Genomic DNA, 8113 nt, shown 5'->3' with positions numbered 1-8113 from the left:
GCCCCGCCCCGCCCCGCCCCGGCCGGGCCCGCCCTCCGCCCCGGGCCGCGCGCGCGCCGCCGGCCGTGCGCGAGGAGGCGGCGCCAGGGCCTCACCTCGCGCGCTCCGCCCCTCCCCGCGCGCTCCTCGAGCGGGCAGCGGTGCGCGCGCCGCCGGCACCACGGCCGCAGGTGAGATGGGGGCGCACGGCCGGGCCGGGCCGGGCCGGGCCGGACCGGACCACACTGGAGCGGACCAGACCAGATCAGACCAGACCAGGGTGAAGCCGCCGCCACTGCGGCCGCCGGGGCTGGGGCCGGGGCCGGGGGGAACGCAAGGACCCGGCTCCGCCCGCGTCGGGAGAGCTCCCCGGTGTGGGGGAAGCTGCCGTGCGGGCGGGGGCTTCCGGCGGCTCCGTACCCGCCGCTCTGCGCCGCCCGGGAATTCGCGTCGGGGTGCGGCTGCCGCCTCGCCGTGCCCGGCTGGCGGTGTCCGCCCGGCGGCCCCACCCCGGGGTGTGAGGACGGGCGGGCGGCGCCCCGAACCTCCTGCAGGGGCCTGGTGGCCGCTCCCTGAAGGTTACGGGCGTCGACCTTGGAGACCTCCGGCAGCAGCCCGCCCGGGCGCGGAACAGCGGGGAGGGGGCGCTGGGGCCGCGGCGGGGTCCGGCCGCCTGTTGCGGCGGGGGGCGGGTGCGGCTTCCCGGGGCTGCGGGGCGCCCGCGGGCGCCGCCCGTACCTGCGGAGGGCGGGGCGCGGCCGCACCCCGAACAAAGGGGCCGCGCCCCGGGGCTGGCGGGGAAAAGGTTCGGGGCGCTCGCCCGGCGGGACCGGCCGGCGGCTGCGGCGGCGCGATTCCTGCCCCGGCGATTCCTGCCCCGGCCGCGGCGGCGATTCCTGCCCCGGCCGGGTGCCGGAGACCCTGCGCGTGAATGTGGGCGCTGCGGTTTCTAGGGTGAGTAAGAACAGGGCTTCTGTAACATTTAATAGCTGCCCGCTTTCATGTGAGGGGTTTTCTGTAGTCACTGATAACTAGATCTTGTGTTTGCTTGTGACACAGGGGAGAAGTACGAAGTATGCTATTAAGTTCCCCGAATGAAAGAGCCTTTCGATGCTCACCTATTTGGTTGGGTATGTGATTTGGTGTTTGCTGTTGGGTTTCGTTTAAATGGAAGTTAATAGCTTCAGCTCCTTCTCCTTAATTGAGTCTTTAAAATGAAAATGTGAAGTGGGCCATAGGTATCCCAAGAGCCACCTGAAGAGCGATCTGTGTGTTTGTTTTGTAGCATCCCCAAACCGTCCTGCCAGGAAGACTGCCAAAATGTTTTTATTCCAGACTCAAAATGACCCTGATACTTTGTTTCATGCTTGCATTTCCAGTTCTTATTGGAAAGAGACTTGCGTTCTGCACTGCAAAACATTACACTTCCATAAGCCCAAGCAATATGTGCCTCTGCTGGCGTTTCAGTTCACATACAGCTTTATGTTCAGATCTCTCCATAACCTATCAGCTGTTCTTTGTCTTTTCCACTGAAAGTTAAACTGAAAAGAGAGGAGCTCCTGAGAGAGGGGCTGCACTGGGAGAAGATCCTGCTCTTCTATTAGTAGTGATTATACCTGGATTTTTAATTAAAAATCCACTTCTTTTTGGCTGACTTATTAATCTAATAGCATGTACCTCAACATTTAAGTCCTGAGAAACTGTGAGCATTCTTATTAGAGTGAAGAATAACTGCTTGATATGTCAGTCTCTGATGTAGATTTAAATCCTTCGTTCTGTGTTTGCATGACAGTTTGTCAAACGTTTTTTGTGGAAGCCTCTAAATGGTGGAAATTCGAGAAATTGATAGTGCTAGTCACGTTTACCCTTTATTCTTTTCTACAGAAATAGGTGAATATGGCATAGTGTTGTACAAAAATATCAAAAAAAGCCTTCAGTCCACTGCATGAGAGGTCAGCTGTGAGGTTAAATAAGCTGTGTTGCTGGATAGTGAGTATACTACTCCACTATTGCAAATTCCTTGATCTCAGTCTTTCCTTTTTAGTGCTCTTTCAAATTTGAGTGAGGGAAAGATACAGACATCCTAAGGTGAAGTATTTTGAGTTGAGTGTTCTTTGACATTGTTGTAATAATGTTGTCTTTTTTTTTTTTTTTTTTTTGGATCTTAAGGAATCTTTAGCAATGATAGTGAAAACTGGAATGTGTCCTAGCTTTGTAAACTCTGTCACCTGTGGTCATGTACTCTTGGATAAATAACCCACAGAAACAGTAGGCTAGTGAGGGGAAGGGATGGACTGGGGAAAGTGGGGCAGGGAGAGATGTGGCTGTGAGGATAAGGCAGTGCTGGGTAAAGGTGACCAAGGAGGAGCACAAGACTGTTAAATAAGTGTGGTTGGAGAACTTGCAGTGGTCCATATGTGTTCTGTATTCCCACTGACTTCTAGTTCCCATAAGAACAGTTGTGTTCTTAACCTCAGTTACTAAGTCATGCACCAATATCCCTGCATCTACTTCTTCTGAGAAAATATCCTGAAACAAAGATATTCCATCTAAGAAGTGGTTTTGCTCCTGTTAAATTTCAAGTGTATCTGATTTGGAAGAAGATAATTGCTGAGGCAAAAGATGCTGCTATCTTAGAAACTGATATATGGCAGTCTCGGATATCAAAGGATACTGTAGTTACAGTGTCTTCTTATTTGAAAAGTTGTTTAGGCACTTCATTTCAGCCAACAACAGCATTTTTTTTTTTGGCTGCAGTTTTACAACTGAAGAAGAAATAAGTAAATGAGAAATATCTTAACTTTGTGGTTAGGTTTGGTTGCTTTGCTGTTCTAGCAAGTAGTGTAGGATGTAGTGGTCCTGGGAATCAGTGTCTAGTGTCTTCTAGACAGGGAACACCCCACCTGCTTGAAGGTGCTTATAGCCAGCTTCCAGTAAACTTCTAATGGCTCCAAGCTATGGAAATTACTTTGCATCTAAATTGAAATCTGTTTTATGTGAACAAGGTAGTTTGGTAGGCTAGTGACAGCATTCTTGTGAACATATTGTGGGCTGCCTGCCTCAAACACACAATTACAGGACAACTGTGTTAAGCTTCCTTTCTACCTTAGGAAGAATTTATGTGAGGAACCAAGTAATTAGAACAGTTTGTATTATGTATGTCCACTAAATGTTCTGCAAAATATTTTGCATTTTATAACTTGCTAAGTAGGCAAAAAACTGTTACATTTTATTAGTCTGTTGCAGTACTTAAAATTAGCTCTCAGGATAGTTATAAAAAGTTATTTTTAAGGCTTACTGTCTGCAGAATCTGAAAATGGTCATAGTCATTGTGGATATAAATAACTTAGAGTTGCTTTATAGCAAATGTACCTTGCAGACCAGGGGATCATTGAATCCTGTTTTGCTACTTGTCCTGTTTTCTTAACTCTTTTGAGTCAGAGCACCTAAAGCCCAAGGATTTATCAGTGGCTACAGCTGCTTGTTGAATCCCTTTGGTAGTTGTGCAAACCATAATCACCAGGTTAGGCTTGTAGGTTAGAGCTTTAGGGACTCTTTACAGCAGAAATAAAAAAAAAAAAAAAAATCTGTAGTTCCCATAGAAAAAAACAGTATGACATTGAAAGGTAGGAATAAGTTGGAAAGAAATGTAGTATAGATTAGGTAATGCTGCCTTAGAATGAACCAGTGAGAGAGTTCATTGCCTTTGCCCAAAGGGGCTTAGTATTTACTAGTCATATTTTGTTTGGGATTCGGTTTGTCTCTCAAAATTTCCAGCACCTTTGGGACAATAGATTGGCAACACTGAAGTGTCCATGCTTTGCACAGAGGGGTAATATTGAGAAAGGTGTGTTGGAGATGTTAAATGACATGGGCAGTTACTACAGAGAATTCAAAGTAAGCTGTGCTGTAATCAGTTTGTAACGGAGAGGAGCCAAGAATGTAAAGAAGGTAGAACAAACAAGAGATGCAGAGTTGGTTGCATGGTAACTCTGCAGTTGTTACTTTAGTGGAATTGATGGTGCTTATTTTGTGATGTTGGCTCCTTAGCTGAAGTAATTATAATGTACATTGAATTCCTACCAGTAAAGTTCATGCATTGTATGTATGCATAATGCATTGTGTTTTTCTCTATAATAGTGTGTTTACATCATTTGATGCAAGAGTGTGGAAATGTCTGGTGCAGTGGCCCACAAGGTTTCATTAAAAATTGGCATGTAAATACACTGTACCAGCAAACAAGTATTTCTGCAAATGATGGGAAATGCTATTTATGAAGGTGCTTTGCACCTGTGCTTAGTAGGTAGGCAGTAGGGATCAGCCATGCATTCAGGCCTTGGTACCTGTTTCATTTTATGGTCTGAAACACTAATTTAGTAGCCTTCTGTACTACTGTAAGACTTGATCTTTAAGTCTGATCCTTGTTTCTGAGAGTCTGAGAATGCTGTGTGCATAGCACCTACACACAGGCAGCCAGAAATGTTTTTGTCAACATGAAATAGATTGCAGTAAACATGGAAGTCTTGCAAAACTGAAACATCTGTGAAGAAAGTAAAAAGCCAGCTATGTGTGGAACAGTCCATCTCTTTACCCGTGCTCCCATTCAAGCCTGTCAGGCGGTGTAGAGTAAAGGAGGTCTGTCATTTCAAGATGTAGCAGAGTAGTCCTGTTGGTATAGCTGAGTGTCCTGACAAGGCTTTTAACACAGAAGTAGTTAATACCTGCAACACTTTGCCCTCTGGGATTTATTTCAGATCTCAAAATAGAAGAAATGATACAGACAGGAAAACAATGTTAATGTGCCAGACATTAACATCTGTGGGCATGCTGTGTCAGTCACAAAACCCCCACTTGATGGGTGAGGGCATGCAATGTGAGATGTTTGAGTAGATGGACCCCAAGGCCTTACTCAAAGCAACTCATCATTGACCATCTGTCCCTGTTACCTTTGGAGATAAAAGTAAGCAAAATCAGTGAATCCAATCACTGAATCCAAGTGACTGTTGTGTGAAAGAGCTATTTTGGGATGACACCTCTAAATCATAAAGTTCTTGCACACTTAAACACCTGAATTAATTTTATCTATGTAGTGTAACATGCACATAAGCTTCATTCCAATCCTCAGAACACTTGTATTTTAAGAAATAACACTGCACACTCATGAGAACTGATTTTTGTAAGGTCAAAATTTCTAATGTCCAAATTAAGAGTTCATTGCCATGCTTCAGTGACTGGTCTGTAGAGTCATGACTGGTAGCTTAGTGCACTTTATCACAACTTGAATTCTCTGATTTTTTAATAAATTAACATTTTTTAAGTTGTTACTGATTTGAAAATGAATGTGAAATTTATTTTACATTGATGTAGTTTACATATTAAAGTCAATGATACAGCCTGGGTCTTTATGAGTGTGATTTATTAAAGCATCTTTCTTTACTGGTCCAGATTGCATATTTTTTGTCTGCTGCTGATTAGACCTGATGGCTTTGAGGTTCCAGGCTTCATGTTCAGTAGAAGTAAAGTATATAATAAATCAGGGAAACTTAACCTAGAAAGAAAGCACTGTGTTCTGGAGCCCTTCTCTATGCAGTCCAGTATTGTCACTCAGAATTTAAGGAGCAGATGCATTAGACTAAATATCAGAAACTGCATTCAGTTCAGCAAGTTTACCATCTAAAATGTTACTAAATGGTTAGTATTGTAAGGAAGAAAATATAGCTACAGGTAATATCATTAATTTCAGGTGTTCTGGAACATCTCAGAGTAGCCTGTAGGAAGAGTCTCACTAATTTGAGATGTGTGAAATGAATGGGAGTACTTGATTGTTTTTCCCTATTTAATGAAGACTGTGATAAGAAAAATAATGAAAAGTTAAGGTACTGATGAAGAACAAGAAGGCTGCTCATCTGAATTATTAATTTGGTTTGCATGAGTACTCAATTTTTTTTAATGTATAGTGTAACATGAAGGACTTGTAGAAAAAAATAATGATAATAACTTGGATCTTAAGTCATGATTTAAACTTTTCATCCTTGTTCTTCTGCTTTTAGGGGAAAATACTCAGTTTGGACCTATATATATTCCATATCTTAAATGCCTCTCTGCTTTGGTAAGAAATCCCATCGCAGGCATTGCCAACTGGTTTTTCTTGAGTTGAGAGCATGGGAAGTCATAATTTATGGGTTGATGATGTTGGAGAGGTCAGTAGCTGATTCACAAAATATTTTAGGAAGGCCTGTGTGTGTGTGTATACCCATGCAACTGTCTCCCTGTGGATCACTAATTTTGGCCATGCAGTTACTAGTTTACTGATGGACTTCAAGTGACAATTACATTTAAAGATTGTATAGTGTAGCCACTCACAAAAATGCTGGAATTTGTCGGCTCTTCTTTGCCCCAGAGCGAGATATGAAATGTTTTGGTTTGGAATAATTCTGAAGCCTTAGGAGGTCCTGATTTTTGAGAAACTTCTTCGCTGTTCTGCCTCTTTAATGTTGTTCTTTGGATCTTAATGAGAAAATTGTTTCTTTTTAGGTAACTTTGTTTAGTACATGTTGAATTTCAGTAGAGGAGCATCTTTTTCTAAAAGTTACGTGAAAGTTAAGCTGTATCTGTTGTATTTGCTGTCTTGAGAAGTTGTTTGAATTTTATAGCTCTTGCAGTCAAAGCAGATAGAGGAATGAAGTAAACTAACAAAAATATTCTCTGCAAGATGTGTAAGTTAGAACTGAGACCACGTTTATAACAAGCAGAGTTTGTGATTTTCTTCAGATTGGCATATTTTGAAGAGCATTGTAAAAACAGACTTAAGATCTAATGATCTTAAGAGTAGTTTGGAAAATTTGAGGAAAACAGTCTGTTATTTGAGGAGTGAAGTTAGTGTAATCTTTCTAATAAGTTTTACTACAGTTTTAGGAGAGAAGAGTATTTTTACGAGTTTGGGAGAAAATACGTTTCTCTGAGGGAAAACTGAAACAGAAACAATCTTGTAGCCAAGTACTAGGATTTCTTTTCAGATAGTGTGAACAGTGAAATACAATATAATAATACTGAAACCTAACCCTGTCAGAATGTCATGGATGGTCAGGGGTTTGAAGGAGATATTAAAACTGCAATGTAATTCCAGTTTTACTACAAACTAAGACAAGTCATACTATCATCTATGAACAACAGGAATGAGTTTTAATAATGCTTAATTTTCCAGACTTTATGCAGGACTCTGACTGCATGTGCATTAAGGTAAAAGAAATAAACCCCTCAAGGAGAAAAACAGTAAAATTAGCTTCTGACTCTGTGGTGAACTGATGCTAGTACAAGTACTGCCACTGAATTGAAAGCTTGCAAGTGACCAGCTGAAAAGAAGATGTTTTCATAAGTCAGATGTAGTGAAGGTTTCTTAGGCCAGAGAAAACCATGGAACATTGAAAAGGTATTAGATCAAGTACTTCTCACAAGAATTTGAAAGGTTGTGTGTACAGAAAGGAGAGCAGTTCACACTTGGTACTGTTTAACATTGCAACATGTGTTAAATTAGAATTAAATTAGTTAAATGTTGATAAAGATACTGGATTTCACTGTAGACAGACTTCTATAGCAGTTTTTCTGTGGAGAGACTGGCCTTTAAAATAACCTGAGTTTGGCCACTGCTGGAATGCCTTTAGCTGGAATGCATTTAGCTTTTGCATTCCATGTTAGGTCATAGGAGGAGACACTCACTTGAGACCCATCCACCTTAATAGTGCCTTTTCCAAGAGTCTTTGCCTTTGGAGTACGATTAAAAAACTAATTTTTGTGTTGTTTATCAGAAGTTTTTGATAGCTGCTTCGCTTGGTTCCCCAGATAGTCAGCAATGAATGTTATGCTTCCTCCTGTGTTCTGAAATTGATCTATGATTTTAACATACGTTGCTTTGGAAAGAACTTTTTTTAGATGGCCTGTTCTGTTAAAACTTGGAAGTTACACATATTCTTGTAAAGTCATTTAACAGTTCCAAGGTAATTTGTGCATTGTAAGAGCTATAATTCAATTCGAAACAGGAGCAAAAAGCAATTTTTAAGTTTGTGAACATTCAGTTTGAAAATCCCTTCTGTGGTACTGCAAGAAAAGTGTGATCAGTATTTTAAGCAGGAAATGA

The 8113-nt window shown here is 42.4% G+C and overlaps 1 protein-coding gene across 2 annotated transcripts in view; it reads left to right on the top strand.

The window, feature by feature from the left end:
- The first annotated feature begins 89 nt into the window (after positions 1–89).
- The window catches only part of RALA (RAS like proto-oncogene A), a 30082-nt gene continuing 22058 nt past the window's right edge, over positions 90–8113 (top strand). Inside the window, exon 1 of one of the 2 annotated variants that reach the window (XM_063158372.1) lies at positions 90–170. The gene's annotated coding sequence lies outside the window, so the exon portion shown is untranslated. Of the gene's footprint in view, positions 171–914; positions 934–8113 lie in introns of those variants that run through there. The other variant, XM_063158364.1, reaches the window with a different exon arrangement.

Source organism: Melospiza melodia, chromosome 1, assembly GCF_035770615.1.
Source record: "Melospiza melodia melodia isolate bMelMel2 chromosome 1, bMelMel2.pri, whole genome shotgun sequence".
NCBI lineage: Eukaryota > Metazoa > Chordata > Aves > Passeriformes > Passerellidae > Melospiza > Melospiza melodia.
The sequence above is the reverse complement of the archived record's forward strand: the minus strand, read 5'-3'. Positions and strand labels throughout refer to the sequence as shown.